At 32.0% G+C, this 21,337-nt stretch overlaps 1 protein-coding gene across 4 annotated transcripts in view; it reads right to left on the minus strand.

The window, feature by feature from the left end:
• The window catches only part of Ctr1A (Copper transporter 1A), a 62,461-nt gene that overhangs the window by 37,418 nt on the left and 3,706 nt on the right, over window positions 1-21,337 (minus strand). The window contains exon 1 of one of the 4 annotated variants that reach the window (XM_088223861.1): window positions 3,521-3,620. The exons of the other annotated variants lie outside the window; for them this stretch is intronic. The gene's annotated coding sequence lies outside the window, so the exon portion shown is untranslated. Of the gene's footprint in view, window positions 1-3,520; window positions 3,621-21,337 lie in introns of those variants that run through there. 4 annotated transcript variants of the gene reach the window in all.

Here is a 21,337-nt window from a genome sequence, read left to right on the forward strand (position 1 = left end):
TTGTTAGTGTATAAGACCCCCCCCCCCCACCCCTGCAGAAGTAAGCAACCATGTGCTTTTTTTAAAAATTTTATTTTTATAAATTTCGTTCATTCCAAAAAGTTATTTTAATTGATTTTATTATTGTTAACAAAAAAGGTCTCATCCTGTTGGACTCATAATCTTTGTTTTATAAATATTTATTTCCAAACCAAACCAATAATTATAAAATAAATAATTTTTATGTATAACAATTACGGTGTTATACAAATATTACTCGTAAACGTCCATCGTTTTTAATTCAGCAAGTTTACAGTATGAAAATAATAATTTGTAGATTATACATAGTATTTTTATGCATACAAAATATTGTGGATATGACCACAGTGATTAGAATAGGTACGTTTTGTGGTTATCAATTTGATTTTATCACTCGAATTATAACATTTACCTATAGTGTGTGGTTAAGGTGCAAAAACACATTAACAAGTGTGGAATAATGTAAAAAAATCAGGATGGTGGGAAAACGAATTCCCACACGGGTACGGGGCGAGAAATTGCGGGGGGCGAAGCCCTAGGGATTCTACAATATTATTCAGCGGAGTGGACGGTATTTAATATTTAATGAAAATAAGTGGGTATCCTTGATATGCGGTATACAGTGTCAATCGGTCACAACCCCAACAAATGAGATGGATTAGGAATAGATGCGATTAACCTTATCTTCGTTCTTGATTGAATTGCTGTGGTCCGACTGGTCATTCGCGAGCGGCAACACAGGGGTAAGCCCCCGATATGGAGCTCAACACTGGCGGTTGGTGGAAACAAAGTCAGTGATGCGACACACGTTCAACGAAATAAACGCGCGATTCACGACACGACGTCTTAATGTGGCGGGTGATCAAAGGATACTAAGGTGAGAGGTGAACAGTGGTTGTGGGTAAAAATGATGTAGAAGTTGTGACAATACTTGACCAATGCATATTCACATAATTCGCAACCACATGTCATTTTAAAAGTTGAAGAAACATTTAAAAAAAGGTTTAAAGTCAAAGAGAGCTGATCACATAATTATCGTTTTTATAGCAGTAATTAATTTAAGAAAAATATAATACGTATGAAGTGGGTATTTTTATGTATATTTTTTAATGGCGTAAGAGATATCATCGGCATTAAGGTAGGCTTACATTGTTGTATCATGTTGTGTAGTGGTAAGGTGTGATGAGAGCTCGTCTGTCGATTTTATTAATCATTCATCGTATTTGACATCGTTAAGACGTGCTTGCGTAGCTGTAAACAGCGACTGAATACGTTAAGGAAACGTTTCTAAAAACACATTGATGTGGTGAGTTGTAATCTCCCTCCATCACTCTAGCGCAGACTAAAAATCCTTGAATCGGGACTCCATCGGTGGTGCACCATGAACCATGACACACCACGCGAGAACAGTGTAATTCTGATCATTTAAAATACATAGAAGTGGTATGCGCCAGATAGCTCCCACAACACCACTGCACAAGAGGACATAACAATGTAATCTTGACCTTGTCTTTTTATTTACATCACTGAACTCAGAAAAAAAAAACAAAAAATAAACAAACCATCACGCCGTTTCAGAGGCAGATACGAGTATGATGTATGATATAACGCCATATCACTGTCTTTTTTATACTTTTAATGCCGAATTAAACAGACTTCATGAACTCGGCAATAGTTATTCTTACGTATCTGATATATTTAGTGTAGGGTTTGTTCCTATAGAACAAACCTTTTGAACTTTTTCAAAGATAATGAATGCTAATTATATTTATTTATTCATACATTTCATAATATATACAGTTTTTTGTTCACTTTGCCCAGATGTATGAAACAGTACTAATGATTTTATTGTTGTATTACTGTAGAATGTTTTATTATTTAAGCTTTCTACTGAATATGATGTATATTTTTTAGGTTATTTTTTAAATATAAATCTTATATAATTTTTAGGTTTCATTTTTTTTTATAAATCTTGGGTAAAAGTAAATTTATGTTTTAAAAAAAAAAAAAATATTAAGCCAAATATGTTAGTATTATAAATTTTTGTAAAAGGCAGATTTGCCGTTTATGTTAATAAAATAAAAATATTACAGAAAATAATAACGTATCCCTAACTCCGTGGGGCTAAGAACCTTTGCAAACAGACCTCGCTTCCTCTACATTCATACATCTTACCATGCATGCACGCCTATTATTCCAACTTTTGACATGTCCACCTTCAAATATTTGTAGGATTTCTTCATGTCATGTCTTTCTCAATTTCTGCATCCATCAACGTTCGCATCTTTTCAGCCATTCTTTCGTGTTAACTTTATGTTTAACCAACGCAAAACTCTTTTCTCAATTCGCTTGCTTCGAAAAGTAGCATGGAAGCTTAGACTAGAGAGAGGTTATTATTCGTATGCTGACATAGTCAATGTTAAATATTTCTAGTCTACAATAACGTAGCACTAATATTGATTCCATATATATGTTCGGCATACTAAATGATATAATCGATGTTCCATCATTACTTGGACAAGTAAAATTCAATATTCCGACTCGTAGGTTGAGAAACAATGAAGTAGTGTTCATCGATCAGCATAGAACAAACTATGGCTTTAATTCTCCAATGGCCCGTCTTTGTCGTATTGTTAACTCAAGACAAGATCTGGACTTTTTTGTTTTAAGTTTACAACGATTTAAACGAGCACTAAATAAATAGTCCAGATCTTGTCTTGATGTCTCTTGCGTTTTTTAATGCTTCTTTTCTTCCTTTTTTAATGTTTTAAACTATTCTTTAATTGTAATATTTAAACCCTATAAATTGTATACATGGACAATGTCCGTTAATAAATAAATAAATAAATTGTGTCGATATTGCTTATCTCAACTCTCCCTAATATACGGATCTCGACATTTGTCGTAACTCATCATTCTGTAAATTTAAAATTAATAAATTAAATCGGCCTCAAGGTGAAATAGTTAGCGCGTTTGCCTACCATGCGAGAGATTTTTTTCATTTCATTTCATTTATTTGCACAGGCCAGGAGGCCCAATTACAGTGGTGAATTACATTACAGAACAACCAGGCTTGAGAAAAACCACATTTTAATGTTTGTGTTCTCACCGGGAATCGAACCCGGGACCTTCCGTACGTGAGTCAAGCATCTTGACCACTACTCCACGGAGGCCGCCGGGTTCGATTCCCGACATGGTTGATATGAAATATTTATTTCAAAGGGTGTTTTCACACCAGAATATTTCATAGTCGCTGGACTGGTACCTGAAGCGAAGGACTGATCATCTTACATTAATGTAACCAAAATGATCAAGATACGCTGCGATTGGTGTACCAATGCAGTGCCCTATGCATCATTAGGTGTGGAAAGGGAATGATGCTAATGAAATTAAATATGCTCAAACGCATTTTTTTCCAAGATCTCTTTACAAAACGTAGTTCAGTAGATACTAAGGTTGATTTCAACGATTTGGAAAGTAATACAAAAAAATATAATTTTACCTGAAATGTAGAAAGCAGAGTTTATTTCAGAACCGTTGATAGTGCATTTGGGATATGGATACGGAAAACAAAAAACAAAACCTCTCACCGCCACTTTTTCTGAACTACTAAACAATTTGATAATATTTGACATTGAATATTCAAGATCAAAGAGTGAAGGTTATTTTTTATTTGTTACATTTGATATAGTGTAAGTATGTATAACAATTTATATTTAATAATGTACACCTGTTATAATTAATAACATGATCGTTTTAGCATGTATTTCATTATTTGTATTAAAACATTTTATACAAGGAACCATTTTATAGGTCCATATTTATTGTCCATAGTACCTTGGCAGAACACAATTTTTCTTTAAACTTATTTGTATACCTCGATAAAGAGGCTTGTATAGCTTTGAAACCGGTCGGTAGAAAAAAGTGGTTAAAAACAAAGTTTATTACAAGTAATTTTGTTTGTAATAAACTTTGTTTTCAACCACTTTTTTTCTACCGACCGGTTTCAAAGCTATACAAGCCTTTTTATCGAGGTATACTCAACTAATGAATTCTATCCTATTTTATTCTATCAATAGCGGCCTCCGTGGTGTAGCGGTCAAGACGCTTGACTCACACACGAAAGGTTCCGGGTAGGATTCCCGGTGAGAACACAAAAATTAAATGTGATTTTTCTCAAGCCTGGGTGTTCTGTGATGTAATTCACCACTATAATTGGGCCTCCTGGCATGTTGTGGTGCAAAAAATAATAATAGTAAATAATAGTAATATTAAATAATATTGTGCTTCGTATGGAACTAATAAATCAAGTCTCTTGGCCTTGTAAGGATGGGAATCGTAATTTGAGATGGATACGCTCAAAACTCGCAAACCATCTGATAGAAAATAATCATAATTTCAATAAAGACACTGGATTAAAAGTTTTTCATGTTGAAAATAAAATATTAAAATTAGACGACATTAAAAAAGCGATTCATAATAAGAAAGAAATAATTAATAACCAAATAAACTATATTCCCTTTATTCCACTCCTGTCAAGTTTTGATCGTAACTATGGTGAAGGTGTATAGTGGATTTCGCATGTTGATTTAATTGGTATCCTGACGAAGAGACGGGTACGTCCCGAAACCGGTAGATATGTCTAGAAAAGTCAATAAGTTATATACAAATATTGAATAACATTTTATATACTAATTCTATGGGGTCAGTAACTTGTAGCCTGGATGTTAGCTTAATCGATAAATCCCCACACTTAATATTGATTTTGCTCTCACATCCGAGTTCACTAGAAGAAATTGATTAAAAACTGTTAAGTATAAACACGTCAACTGATTACGCCGAGCATGTCAACAATATAAGCCACATTCGTCAGAAATAAAAAAGGCAGATAAATCGTTTTAAAAATAACGCGGACAGCCTACGTGGTATATTGACTAGAGTGTAAGGACCAGTTGGTGTTGCACTACAAAAAGTTATTGACATATTACAACAGAGATGGAGAACATGTTAGAGAAGGGAATATAGGAGTCTAGACATTATAAAGGCCCCGTAAATGCTTAAACTGAGTATATAAATTTTAAACTTAGAATCAGTCATGAATTTTTAAATTACGATTTTTTACTAAAAACATTATACTTGTAAAAACTGAATGATAGAATTGTAAATTCAATATGGGATTGCCCTGAACTGTTATCTCTCATCAACTTCAGGGTGCCTGGAAGAATGACTAGACAAGTGCCACCGTTTTGTAGCAACAATTCACGGACAGTGTATACTTGTAATGCCGTATTAAACCGACTTCATGAACTCGGCAATAGTTTTTTTAATTTTTTTTATTTATAAATTTCATAAAAGGTACATGTTTTTTAAAAATTCTATACAGATCTACTTTTATACATCTAGTAAATTTTATCACTGTAACTCTCCAAAAAATGAACTAACTCTTGTACTTGAAGAGTGACTTACACTGTTGTAGTTGTTTATTTATAAGAGTTTATATAATTTTGAATAAACGAGTATTTGAGGGGAAAAAAACACAGAATATATAAAGAAAAAAACATAAAATAATAATACATTCATACTAATTAACATTTAATGCAGTTTTTACACTTGTTCAAAAAAATATATTTTTATATTTTTTTTAATTGCTTTTAGTTCATTGGAGAGATTATTATAATTTTTTACACCTTTGAAGACAAAGCTATTTTGACCATGACTTGTGTGGAATTTAGGAATTTTAATATTATTTTGGTATCTGAGTGACTTATTCATCTAAAATTCTTTTATTTTTTCCTCTTTATAAATTTGTATAATGGAATTTATTTTATAAAGAGTGTCTGTACTGTATGAACCTTAAATATGTTATAGACTTTCCGTATTGAATGTTGAGGATTTCTTTAAAATCACTTTAATAATTAATCTTTGTACTATTTTAAGAGGGTTTAATATATTGGCATATGCACAACCCCATCCTACAATACCATATTGTAACAAAGATTGTAAAATTGAGTAATAAGCTATTTTCAAATTTTTGATTTTTAAAATATTCTTTAATCTAATAAATATGTATTTACATTTTCTAATACGTTTAATAGTTCACTAATATGATTATTCCCACATATCGGATATGTTAAGTGCCTACACTTAATACCCTAGTATTGTTCCTATAGAACAAACCTTTTGAACTTTTTCAAAGATGGTGAATGGTAATTATATTAATTTATTTATACATTTCATAATATATATGTGCAATTTTTTATTCACTTTGCCTAGCTGTATGAAACAGTATTAACGATTTTCTTGTTATATTACTGTAGAATGTTTTATTATTTAAACATTCTACTGAATATGCTGTATAATTTTTAGGTTATTTTTTTAAATATAAATCTTGTATAATTTTTAGGTTTAATTTTTTTTATAAATCTTGGGTATGAAGAAAATTTATGTTTTAAAAAAATATATATATATTAAGCTAAATATGTTGGTATTATAAATTTTTGTAAAAGGCAGATTTGCCGTTTATGTTAGTAAAATAAAAATTTAAAAAATAAATTACTTACTGTACTGAGAATGAGCAACGATTAGATCTCGATACATTTCACGACTCGGTATGGCAGTACAAAAAGAAGTTAAGGTGATTCTAAACGAAAATATGAAACTAATTATTCATAGATGGCGCTTTTACAATTTTTTATTTAAAAAATGTAATTTTTACGTTTATTTTCAATTGAAATTTTACAAAACTTGGTTTGCGGAAACTTAACACTATATTGAGTGTAACAAATACCATATCAATATAATTTAAACCATTTTCACAAAATGGTGTACAAAACAAAAACAAAAAAGGTTATTTTTTGTCAGCCTTAGCCAACAAGGCGCTCTTGGACTCATTCGGTTGGGATGTTTTGAACCCCCCCTTGTATACCCCTGACCTGGCTGGAGAGGTCGTCCAGGAAGGCATAAAGAAGCTCGTGCCACGGCCCACCACCGCATTGAACGGGATGGCGATTATGTGGAAAAATAGTCAACAAGTGTATAAAAAATACTAATTAACTTTTTCTAAACAAATTTAAAAATCTGAAGTCTGTTCATTATTACAAGAATTTCCAAATAAACAAACCGGCTACGTGATATCCGACGGAGAATAGCCTATTTCACACATATCGTCTTAATCTAAACGGCACAGTAAAATATATTTCAATTTGATAATATTTATACATTCGTACTCTATAGTTAATGATTTTAATAAAAAATATCAATAAAAACGTCTTGGTCAATACAGGGTGTTCTTTAAACCCTGTCACATCCGAAACTACTATGGTCAGTATGAGCAAGAAGACATATTGGAACATTAAAGTTAATTGCTTACTTCTGCAGGGGAGAAACGAGGAGGGGGAAGGGGGATTCTGATACACCGTCAACCGCACGGCCACGCTACCCTCGCTTCTCCCCTGCAGAAGTAAGCAACGATTTGTTTTTTAATTTTCTTCATTCTAAATATTTTTTTAAATATGCTAATAGGTTTTCTTGCCCATACTGATCATCGTGGTTTCGGATGTGACATGGTTTAAAGAACACCCATTATATTATTATTTAAAAAAATAATAGAAATTTGTATTAGCGTTCTTATAATATACCCAAATATTTCAATTTCGGTGAGCATTATCAACGAGTTGTAAATAACTCACTATTAGAAAATGGAAATCAAGTTGGGATAGAGTGGGGTTCGAACCTCGGACCTCTGCTCTGTGAGTCCGCAACACTAGCTACGGGACCAAAACCCGGTTCAAAAAATAAAGTAAAACTTGACAAAAGAGATTTTGATGATAATTTTATCAAAATCATTATTTCAATTTAGCGAGTACTCTCAGGTAAAAATCCTGCAAAAGGAAATTATCTGGAGATGAGTCGGTCTTATGGTGTACTGGTTATTGCGTTTGCCGGGCACTAAATGAAAAAATAATTGTAAAACAATAAATATCGATCCGCCGTATTGTATTTTATCACGCCGTATAGATTTTTGTCGTGGTTTGAAATTGGGCAATTATGCGATATCACGCAGTGGGCTCGTGGTTTGCGCGCGCACAGCGGTCCAACCTCGGTGAATGTACGGTAGTGCACTTACTTTCTGAACATGCCTCGTACATCCGATTTCCCGTAACACTGAACTTCCTCATTGTGTTTCATATCCTTCAATGCTGCAATATAAATTATTGAACTAAAGAAAACGAATAACGCCATTCACATAATTTCATTATACCCTTGGATACAGGAACCAGTAACGTACACACGTGCTCTGTTTTGATTGGTCTAATCATAATATATACTTAGTAATAATAAATTAATTGCCTTGGGCAGAAACAGCCAGCGAGGCAGGGAGTGCCCGACCTGAAAATGATTGTTACACGTATTGGTTGTAGCTTGTAACCGATTGAAGGAAATAATCGAATAATTTTAAAGTGGAAACAGCAGATTGAAAATATTACAAATAAACTTAAAAGACTAACGTATATATTCGAAACAATTCCAAATATAGCGAATGTAAAAGAACTTCAAAAGATTTGTGTAAATAAATGTATTTAAATAAAATTAGAAAGCAGAACAAAAACAAAAAAAATATTAAAGTTTATTGCATTGGAAATAATCTTTCATCGACGTTTGTTTTTTTTACTGTTTTATTCCCGTAAGTCAACATTATATTTTCCGCTTTGCAAATAATATTTTTTTCGGCATCAGTTATTGAATGTGAGTAGTAGAATGTTTTTATCTTTCGAAGATAGAGCATGCTTCTGAAAATGACGGTACAGGTTACGGCTCCTCTTCATCAATATCGGCCTCTTCAGCTGTCTCCTTCAACCTTGTGTCACACGAGCTTTCGATAGTTTCTATCCCACAAGTTGGGATATTGTCGTCAAATGTGACAAAATTGTTGAAATTCGTCTGTGTGTCGAGTCTTAGCCAATCATCTTCAGAAACTTTAACTTGTTCTAATTGTCATTATATCTCTTTCGAACGTTCTGCGCATTAGAACATACACAAAATATTAAATTAATCTTTTGTATCTTTAAACAAATAGCTAGAGCAGCTAAAGCCACGTGGGGACTTAAAAGCGAGGTTATAAAAATTCTATATGAATATATACTCACACCGATATTTACATATGGAGCAAGCGTCTGGGGAGATTGTGCTAGCAAGAAGAAAAACATAAAAAAATTCGAAAGTCTGCAACGATTTATGGCCATAAAGATAACTAAGGGCTATCGCACAATCTCTACAGATGCAGCACTAATTTTGGCTGGTATAAAACCATTAGAAATTGCCATCTCAGAAAGAAAAAAAATTTATAACGTAAAAAGGTATGGCAAAGCCGAAGAAATCCCATCCGACAGAATAATTCAAACCCTAGTGAATGTGAGTGAACTTGATCACCCAGCTGCCTTGAACGCCATTGAAGTGATTTTTGAAAATAACTCCGTGCTGAATGATAATATGCATGACATCCAAATTTACACCGATGGAAGCAAGCTAGATAGCCGTGTAGGAGCAGCCTTTGTAGTATACATAAACGAGCAGGTAATCTACAAAAAACTTCTAAAACTAGCCAAAGAATGTACAGTATATCAGAGTGAACTCATAGCTATAAAAGAAGCACTTAATTGGAGTTTGCAACGTCTTACTAACAAGCGAATCGTTATATACAGTGACAGCTTTTCAAGCATCCAAGCAGTTAGCGACATGAGGTCAGCCGATAAAATCGTTCATGCTATAAAACGTGTTGGACAACTGAACAAGGACGTTAAAAACAAAATATACCTAACTTGGATAAAGGCCCATGCAGGCCATACTCAAAACGAGTTTGTTGATAGCCTCGCAAAGAAAGCAACCAAAATGAAAACACTACCAAACTATGATGAAATTCCGATATCCTATGTTAAAAAAATGATTAAAATAAATTCAACGAAAGAATGGGACGAAAAATACATGAGCTCAAAGAAAGGAAAAACAACTAAGATATTCTTCGGCAATGTAGAAGATTGCATAAATATATTAAATGAAACAAACAGATCTTTTGAACTAACCCAAATTTTTACTGGCCATGGCGCTTTCAGGGAATATTTATGCAGATTTAAATTAATAAATACGAATTTATGTCCCTGTGATCAAACGTCAATTCAAGATGTAACACATCTAATTTTTAAATGCAGCATTTTTGATGTTGAAAGGTTAAAAATAGACTTTCTGTACAAAATGAAAAATATAGACTTTAATAAACCAATAGAAGTACTCAAGCATAACGAAACAAGACCAGCATATGTGTTTTTTCTGAAAACCATAGTAACAAGAATAAAACAAATTAATGAACTTGACTCAAGAGCCACAATATAAAACAAAATATAATACTCCTATAGTGTGATTACCCTGCATAAGAGGCAAATTCAGTGTATCTTGAAAAAACAACTATTTTTAAGTTTTTACAAACATTTTGAAATGAAATATAATGAAAAATATAAAAAAAACCGTGTGAAAATTTTAAAAAAATGTGATATCTTATAATGTAAAATAATATTAGTATGTAAAGACTTTGAAAAAAAAGTCAATTATGAAAAAATGTAACAAACTTTAAGTATTTAAGAAACTATGATATGTAATATACGTAAAAAATCCTTGTAAAAATAAGCAAGGAATTGAATAAATGGATTGTAACAAAAAAAAAAAAAAAAAAAAAATTAAATTATGTCAAATGCGCATCGTTCAAACGATGAATGCGGTAAGATGGTAGATAGAGAAACGATCGATGCGATCAATTTTTGTATGTTTTATATGAAATTATTTCGGAGTTGGAAGTAATAAACGACACATCCGGGAAAACGATTATTCGAGGAACGATAGATAGATGTTTTTACTGTATATCGAATTACACATTCGGATATCATAACCGAATACGCACTTCAGGTACTAATTGCCTAACCTCCACTATACATATGACTTAGCTGTAACTAAACGCGCGCACGTGTGTATGTGATAGATTTGATTGATGGAAAGTTTAATATTATAAATAAATAAATGGCGAAAAATTCGAATGTCAGATTTGAACTTTCCCTTTGGCGACGTTGGCAATGCCACTGTATTATACAGTGTGTTTATAGAGTGTATTATACAGACGGTTTCAGGGCCGATCCGCGAAACTTCAGAGGAACATTCCCCGCGATAAACTTATTTTTTGTTGGTCAAATACGTTTTATACATAGGGCCTTACTTATTAACCTGGTATAAAATTACTGATCGAGGTATGGAAGTGAACTCCCCCCTAAAGTTGTGCGACTTGGAATATGCAGATGATGCAGTCCTTTTTGAAAAGTCTGTTGGTGATTTTCAGGAAATTGTTGACACACTGCAGGAAAACGCAACTCGTCTGGGTCTTAATATTAATACAAAAAAGACTCACGATTATGTGCAACAAATCCTGTCCTGACCCTGATCAGCCTCTCTATAATAATGGACAGAGGATTGAGGAAGTTGACAGCTTCAAATACTTGGGAGTACACATAACTGAGGATGGAAGCATGCATAAAGAGCTCGCAACCCGCCTAGGAATTGCTGGAGCAACTTTTAACATGATGCGTGTTGTCTGGAACTCTAGTCTATACTCGGTCAAAACGAAATGCCGATTATTCAACTCTTGTATAATGCCAGTTCTCCTATATGGGTGTGAATCTTGGCACCTTACCTAAACTCAACCTTAGCTCAAAACACCAAACTTCTGAGTTTTGAGAGTAAGTGCTTGAGAAGAATATTAGGTATAAGGTGGTTCGATTTTATAACTAACATTGAAGTCCGAGAACGGACGCAGCAGCCTCCTATAACGAGCGTCTTGAGGATGCGGTGGACCTGGCTTGGACACGTGCTGCGCATGCCTCGGGAAAACCTAAACCCTAGTTGCCTCTTCTTTAAACCTGCGGGATCACGCCGTCCCGGAAGGCCGTCAATGACGATCTTTTGACTTTGTTCGGCGGAATTAAGGGGCGCTGGATTGACATGGGAAAAAGCGAGAGTGCTGGCTGGCGATAGGGTCTCCCGGGGGCAACTGGTGAGGTCCACATGCTCCACTTAGGAGCGGATGTGGAAAAGAAGAAGAAGAAGATAAAATTACGCATAAGCATAGTGATATAATAAGGATGGTATAGTAAAAATACTTACTTATTAACTCCGCATATAGTTATACCTGACATAGAGCTGGGATAGATACCATAGAAACTTATTCCACGGTCATACCTGCGTCCGACGTGGTATAACGCTGGAATAAGCCTGCAATCTGTCATCTATCACACTCTTCAGTAGTAAAATGGATTGCATCTCCAATTTAAACTATTTAGAAAACACGCAGTCTTTTTAAAGATTTTAAAGTGAAATATCGTTTATGAGTGCAAAAGTGATCATCAAATTTACGTTTCATTCAGATAAATTTTATTAAGCATTTGTTTTGAAAATGATCCTTGTTATATTTTGAAGTATTTATGGATAAAAGATTTATTATATTACATCTTTAAATTTATTAAATAAAATATATGCGTCTAAACTTTTGTCAAAGGCATATTTCATTTCGGTATGTTTTTTTTTTAATGGCTAATGTCAATTTGTGCGGGGTGTAATATCTATGAATTGTCGTTCTTCAATTGTTGACATCTTTATAAATATAATTCCTCTGTACGTGTGACGTCACTGAACTTCTCCTTAACGGCTTAACCGATTTACGTGCGGTTTTCAGCGAAATGTAGATCTTTGCGCTTCGCGTGTTCGTAGATATTAAAAATTTCAATCGAATCTGTTAAAAAGAAAGTTGGAAGCATAAATCTTTTTCCATCGACCTACCAGGGTTGCATTCGACGAGAATGCATATACGATTTTTTGTGTTTAAAAAAGTTTGTTTTTGAATGTTTACAAACAACATTCGCTTTTTATAGATCCCAATCAGATTATTTTCTTACATTCCTTATAATTTCTTCCCATTTATTTATTTTTACTGGATTTTTGGTAATACTAAAGAAATATTAACTGACATTAAATACATTTTTGAAAATCGCATTCATGAATAAAGTGCACCCCTGTTGGTGAGAAGTGTCGAGTTTGACATTTGCAAAAAGAATTCTATATTTGTAAATTGATTATTTTACGTTTTGGAATTCAACCATAAACAAGTACCTAGGTACCTTCTTTTTTTTTTTTTATACGCCTCCAGTAGGTACCTTCTTATCAATGAAAATATTTTTCCCAAGGTAGACGTTTAGAAAATATAGTTAGTTTACAGTTTGTGATTTTAGAAGAAAATCCGAGGCTTCAACACCACAATAATACAATAAAACGTTAATAAATAAATATCATTATCGTTTTTCATTAACTTGGGTTTCGTAAGTTACGCTTGTATTTAGTTTGCTATTTCGTATTTAGTTCGTTTTGTTTTGTTACTAACACTAACATGAATAAGGTATTAGTATGGTATTAGTTATCGATATTTAAAAGCGCTCTCCGGGTATTACAACAATAATAATATCTGTACCTTAAAGCTGAAAGGCTGGAAGTTACATTTTTTGCAAAATTGAGTTATGAATGTCATTTTGCTCATATATTCAGATTCTATAAATGCTAAAAACACTGGAGTCCTCCGGTATACCACTACTGAAAAAGCTTGTTCTAAAACACGTGTAGTGCAGTAATAATACTCTCACTTTTAACAAAATTCAACGGTTTGCTGGTATTAAAGCAGTGGATACCGAATAAATTCCACATTTTTTATAACAAACCACCTCTGACGCAGCGAGGGATTTTGCACAAGAAGTCTAACTGTCATAATCAACCATACTTAACCATTATGTCATTTTTTTTGCCCATAATTTCATTATTTCACTTTGCTTTTTTTCACATACTGTTTACTTTCAATGACTGTTTTATTGCTATTAAAATTATGTCATTAAATTTATATTTACAAGTTATTTAAAAAAATAATGAAAGTTTTAATTAATGGCACGTATTTCAATGTTTTTGCCTAAATAAAGTTTTATAAATACATTGTTTTTCATTCAATGTTCTACATGACTTTATACTGAAGTCCGAGGAGGAATAAGGAACTTGAGCCCTACGGTAAATTGTATATAAAAAATGTTTTCTTGCGCGGGGTAAAAATTAGAGCATTAAATTGTACGGCAAAGTTTCTTGAACATGTACGGAAAAAATAATAAAGATTTCCGGTCTGCTTATCGCTTCTGGACCAATAGGAAGAACTGAATGGGAATAAGCGGAAATGAACCTCTGACGTCACACGCGGAGTTATTTCAGAAATACAAAACTTAAAAAAATCGTAGCGCTGATAATACGATATAAAATAATTGAAAAAATTTTTTTTACTTAGTTTAATAGTCTATTAACAAAAAAATTATATATATAAAAACCACTGAACTTCCTCATGACGGCGTGGGCCGGGGGGTTTGACCAAAAAACATTGAAGTCCCATAGTTATTTGCTAGTCCATATTTTAAATGTTTCTTTCTTAAATACTCTTATCAAAAGCCTATGAATCCCAAAAAACAGCAATAAATTGTGTTTTTACTTCGAGAGATACATTTGAAACAGTTTATAATTTCAAACCGCTCTCCTGAACAATTTTTCCAGCATTTCAGCTTTAAGGTATACACATTTATCTGATTTATATAGCGACATTTTTGTGAAAAATCACCTCATTTTATAAATAAACTTACATTCCAACTAAGCTAACATTACATTATATATTTTGAGGAAATATATTACAAAAATAGCGCTATGCAAGTTCTCCATAATAATAATGTTTACAAGTTCTTCAGGTACAACTTGAATATTTTAATATTACCACTTGAGTGCCTACTCAAGTTAAAGAAACCCGGAAGAGCTCTACTATCAATGTGTTATCATTAACATGTGTGTATCTTAAGATAACATAAAATAAACATTGTAAATAAAAATATTTATCTGTCTATAATACCAAGTTACACATTTTATTTACATTTTAACGTGGGTATTGAAGTTATTATTTTAATTATTTGAGTTGGTCGTTTTATGTAAATGAAATGTGTCATTGATCTTTATAATTTTGATTTATTTAAATCTACAATCATATACACAATGATACAGTTATAATATTATAATAGATACTTAAACACTGGACTATAAATGATTTCAAACTTATAATTAACAATGTACATAATGTGTCATAAGTCATAAGTTATATTACAGTATATCGAAAATGAAAAATTAAAAATGATTTTGTTGTGCATAATACATGGTATACTCGTATATGCGTTTGTAAATAAATAAAAAATAATATTCAGATAATATATTTATGTGCTGTGTTACTTTTCTTGTGATACTAGAAATCTGGGCTTTATTATACGCACCACTCAACCATTCAAAACAACCGCATCCCTCAAAATCTTATGTATTATTAATTGTTTTAATGAATGGTGCGACATCAATTGTCTTCAACTTAACATTGACAAATGTAAAATAATATCTTTCTCGCGACGAAAAAAACCTATACAATTCAACTACAAACTAAAAAATACTTCCCTTTCAATGGTTTCGTCAATAAAGGATCTTGGCATTACTTTAGATAGTAAACTCTCCTATCGTGAACACATTGATAATATTGTAAACAAATCTCTCAAACTTCTCGGTTTTATCAATAGAGTGACGGCGGACTTCAAAAATATTAATACCATCAAAACTCTTTATTGCTCACTAGTTCGACAGCATCTAGAATACGCTTCTCCTATTTGGTCTCCATTCTACAGGACTCATATTGACCATATCGAGTCTGTCCAACACCGTTTTCTAAGAAAAGTGGCATGGTTGCTCGGATTACAAAGGGGTTATTATTCCTATTTTGAAATAGAGCAATCTCTTAATCTGTCTTCATTGGAGAGACGTAGAACTGAGATGGACCTTATTTATATGCATTTTCAAAATACTTAAATGCTTTAAGTGATGTTCCATCTCTGTTGCAATCAATTTCTTTTCATGTTCCCAACCGTGTCACCAGAAGTCAAAATCTGCTATTTATAAAATCTTCTAAGAGCAACTTTGGTTTTTATGTTCCAATGTCTAGAATGTGTAGATTAGTCAATTCATCACACGATTTGGAATTTTTTGGGATAGATCTTCCGGCTTTTCGTAGATCTCTTCGCGACTAAACAGTGTGGGATGAAGTTGGATTGGCATGGTTTAGCTCAAAGTTTTAGGTCTTTCGTTTTTTTTAATATATTGTATACAATTATTGTTTTTCCCTTGTTTGTCATTGCTAAATAGTTTTATGTTCTTTTTGTTCAGTTTCTTGCATTTATGTTTCTTCATGTAACTGTTGTAATTGGCTTAGGCCGTATATATAATAAATAAATAAATAAATAATGCGTACGTTCGCAGCCATCTTGAGTTTGCATTTGTTGTTTGGAATCCTCGATATACAATTTATATATTACAATTAGATAGAATACAGAATAGATTCCTTAAACTTCTGGATCGTAAATCTCTTACATATTTTGACTCGTATGAAGACTCTTCTTCCTTTCATAGTTTAACTTCCCTTACTAAACGTAGAAGCATTTCTGATCTGTCTTTCCTCTTCAAAATTTCAAACAATTTTATAGATAGTCCATATTTCTTGGAGCGTATTTCAATCCATTGTCCCATAAAGTCAACACGACAAGTTAATTTTATTTTTATAATTCATTGCCCAAAAAAAAATATGTTCAAAACTCATTTATTTATCGTAGCTGCTCCGAATTTAATTTACTTTGTCCCCATTTAGATATTTTTAATACAAAATTTTGTGACTTCAAAAAAAAACTTTCGTAAAAAAAAATAGTTCTTTATCCTCGGGTTTCTGGAACAAGTTGGTAACTACAAATTTTCGAAAAATGAGATTTCGTTATAAATGGCATCAAATAATCTTTGTTTAAAAAGTAAATGAAAATATTTCATATTTTATAAATACAAAAAATAATCTATACGCATATAATTATTCTGTACGTGGGATGTCACTGAACTCCTCCTTAACGGCTCAACCTATTTGCGTGCGGTGTTCAGCGAAATGTAGATCTTTGCGCTGCGCGTGTTCGTAAATATTAAAATTATTAATCGATTTTGTAAAAAAAAGTTAGAAGCATAAATCTTTTTTCCATCGACCTACCAGGGTTGCATTCAACGAGAATGCTTATACGATTTTTTGTGTTTAAAAAGTTTGTTTTTGAATGTTTACAAACAGCATTCGCTTTTTATAGATCCCAATCAGATTATTTTCTTACATTCCTCATAATTTCTTCTCATTTATTTATTTTTACCTGATTTTTGGTAATACTAAAATAATGTTAAAATAATAATAATACGACTAAAATAATACAGTACCCAAAATCTAAATACATTTGTAATCAAAACTAATGCGTATGGAATTGGATCTAATTATAAATATGAACAAATAACATTTTATACAAAATATAGATTATTTACTTCTGTTCGGAAATAATAATATTGCGACAGTTACGAAAATAAAATAATATTATATTTTTAAACCATTTAAAAAAAACATCTATTCGTGTTAATTATAAGGTAAGAAAACGTAGAAAAGTCTTCATAATGAGATCGTTGCCTTTTGTAAAATGCGAAAAAAATATGTAAATATAATTGGGCCTTAATGGGTTAGTAAATTAAAGATGTTCTATTAGCTTTGTAAGCAATCCTTATAGTATTATATACGAACTGCATGTAATTGGTAATTATTATTATTTTTAATTTTTATTTTATTTAATTTTACAATACGCCCAAGGGGCATTTACAAACAATATACAGGTAAGTACAAACATAGTAAGTAATAATTAAAAAGATAAACAACGCTTTTTTGTATACATGTAGAAACAATAAAAAGCATACTGCCATGCAAAATAAAAAGTGAAACTTAACATAGTAAAAAAGAAAAAAAATATATGGATATAAGAAAAGTAATTGAATTAAAAAGCAAATTGTAAATAACTTGTAAAGAATTTAAACAAAAAAATATATAAATTTACGTTTACTTATACGTATAAAAAAAATGGTATCAAATTATTGTTAAAAACAAATAATAAAAATTAGTTTACAGTAAGTATATATAAGATAATAACATTATATCTGGTACACAAAAATATTTGATACATTAATTTCAGAAAAAGATAATAATAAATAATAATACACATCAAAAACAGAGAAAAAATTGTATGAAAAAGAAAGTTTTATTACGACATTAATAATTAGTTTTAAACAGGGCATTTAAGAACGTTTTAAAATGGATAATTGTCGTATTAAAAATGTCTATATCACAAGTAAATTTGTTGGCTAAGGAATGTAAACGCGGAATAGGAGAGTGCCATATTTTTTTATTACATATTTACATATTACATTTTTTTCTTTGCACCACAACAGGCCAGGAGGCCTAATTACAGTGGTGAATTACATCACAGAGAACCCAGGCTTGAGAAAAATCAAATTTTTAATTTTTGTGTTCTCACCGGGAATCGAACCCGGAACCTTCCGTGCGTGAGTCAAGCGTCTTGACCACTACACCACGGAGGCCGCCAATGTCGCGCATTATGGAAACATACATAGTAAAATACAAAGATATACTTGATAAATAATAAACACGGTTGTTACATCCTTGTACGTGACTCTTATAACACATTGTTACATGTATTTCAAGAGTGTGGAAAATCGCGATTGTATAATATTATCTTTGTAATGTATAAATAAGTCTGTTTTACTTCAAAACTTTACTATAAATTTAATGACTTAATTCAAGAAGAATTTAAGGGTTTTGTTGTGTATTTTAATAAACTACCAACATGTAGGAACTATTAAAGCGGTACTCGCAAAGGTTTGTTTTCGACCTAATGAAAGTTAGCCAAAACCAAGTAAGATTTATCACTTGACCCCGTACAGGGCACTGCAAATTGAACAAACACCATGCTGGAATGACCCTTTCTGAAATTTCTTAATGTAAGTTCTGCAGTGCACATGATGAAACACCCATACACATTATATGCAAATGCGATGCTTTATATCACAAAGAAGCCGCATCTTCGAGGGACCAACGTTAAACCTGAGGACATTAGAACCCTCGCCCACTACCAAATAGCCTGGTACTTTAAGGAGCTGGGATTAGGGGGAACAATACCAACGAAACAATGATTTATGATTTTCGCTATTTCGATTATACCGCGTTATCTTTATTTTTATTATTATTCATTTTTTTAATTATTTTTTTACCTAAGTATGTTAAGTATCAAAATCGTATATCGAACAATGTATAAAACAGCTGTGTAATATGTATGGATATATTGTTATAATATTATTTTATAATTTTGTAATAGAGCACTGTTATGTTAAATATATTTATGTTTATGTTTATGTTTATAAAAGGCATTTGTGCCGTGTACACACTAATAATAAATAAATTAGAAGGGGAGATTTAGAAAAATGGAAACTCTCACACTACTGGGCTTGGAGGGCAATAACTTATTAACGGGGACCCGTCATAATGGATCTACTCAGGACGCAGTAGTGTCAGGAGCTTATATACCACTGACCCCTATCTTGCAAAATAAGAATAAGCTGTATTACAAAAAGAGATATATTTTTATAATTACAGTATTTAGGGTATGTGTGAAAAAATATCTAATATTAATCAATTATTTTTTTCAACAGAGATAAAGCTGTTTAGAATATTGTATGTTTGAACGTATCCTTAAAGGTGTAAGGCAGGATGGCATACTTTCACCGATGCTTTTTAACTTGTACTCCGAATTTGTATTTAGAGATGCCTTGCAAGATGTTGACATAGAAATTCAAATAAATAGAAAAGTAATAAATAATAGAAGATACGATGATGATACTGCCACTATAGCTGATACTGCGGATCATCTACAGCAACTCGTCGGCAAGGCAAATAATGCAGGTTAAGAATTTAGACAAAATGAACGTTTCAAAAACCATCCATTCATATATTTTTATTTTTACTTCATGCTTGTATTTGGAGTATTTTGATATGTCTCGAACAATTTTTGACAGAATGTTAAATGACTAAATAAATAAATAAATAAAATAAATAAATGCTGCCTATCTCAGAACAGGTATTTACCATACCCAGTGAGGATAGACAGTACCTAATATGTTTGCTTATAATTTCATTTTAATTAAATTTGACTTAATTGTACCCCTTTTCAATGTTTTGCAAATAGAACATAGTATTGTATTATTTACAATAATAAATGTCGGTTTTCGGCACTGAACTGAAAAACCTTCTAGATATATGAAAATGTATCAGAAATAAAAAGTTACCAATGGAATTTATAAAAAAGATATGAGAGAATTGTGTTGTATACATAAAATTTCCAAAATACAAAAATAAGATTTTTTCTAGTACTCCAAACTTTTTAACTGATTGCTCAAAATTGTGTTTTTTGGGTAAGTGACTTTTGCCTGAACGGCGACGATATAATGTTCCATTCTTGGTACCGGCAGCAGTTCTTCAATGGCCCGGGTTTCTACATTAGCTTTGATTTTGGCCTTGTGTTTTTTTCAAACCGATTTTCTCAATTCTGTCCATGAAACTAAGCATGACTATTCAATATTATATTATGTATATTTTTCAACTCATCTTAAAATTTCCATAATTTATGTTGACAAGAAATTCATTTTGAAAATATGCTTCGTCACGAAGAAGCAATCAATCAATGAAGGGATCAGCAGAGTGACTCTCTAATTAGATACGTTACACTTATTTTATAGGGAAAACTAGCTACATAAATTAGAAATGCAAATGTTGATATTTATATATCACATCAGAGATTAAGAAAAACAGAAGTCGAGACATTTACAGGGTTTTTGACCCGTCATTTTATTTATTTTGTGTAACTAGGAAGCATGTTTTCGAGAGATCGAAGAGTAGAAAAGGTGTCTAAGGAGAGTGAATGCGGGCAATAATATGAACGGCGTACTAAGCACAGTAATTGTTAATAAAAATTTGTCAATCGAAGCTAAACTTATGTATGGAAGTGAAACATGGAACTGGCCGAAGGAAGGATGAAAGCAGAGTGAACGCGGTCAAAATGTGGTCTATTAGACGAATGTGTGGGAAATCAATGTATGACAGGGTTACGAATGATGAAATCAGGCGAGAGTGCAAATCTGAGTCAGGTATAGTTGATTAGATTAAGAAAGGGTCACTGAGATGGTAAAACAGATATATTCATTTTATTAATTTTTCACA

The sequence above is a fragment of the Micrasema longulum genome, unplaced genomic scaffold (assembly GCF_059751315.1).
Source record: "Micrasema longulum isolate JH-2025_06_02 unplaced genomic scaffold, ASM5975131v1 h1tg000252l, whole genome shotgun sequence".
In the NCBI taxonomy this organism is placed as follows: Eukaryota; Metazoa; Arthropoda; class Insecta; order Trichoptera; family Brachycentridae; genus Micrasema; species Micrasema longulum.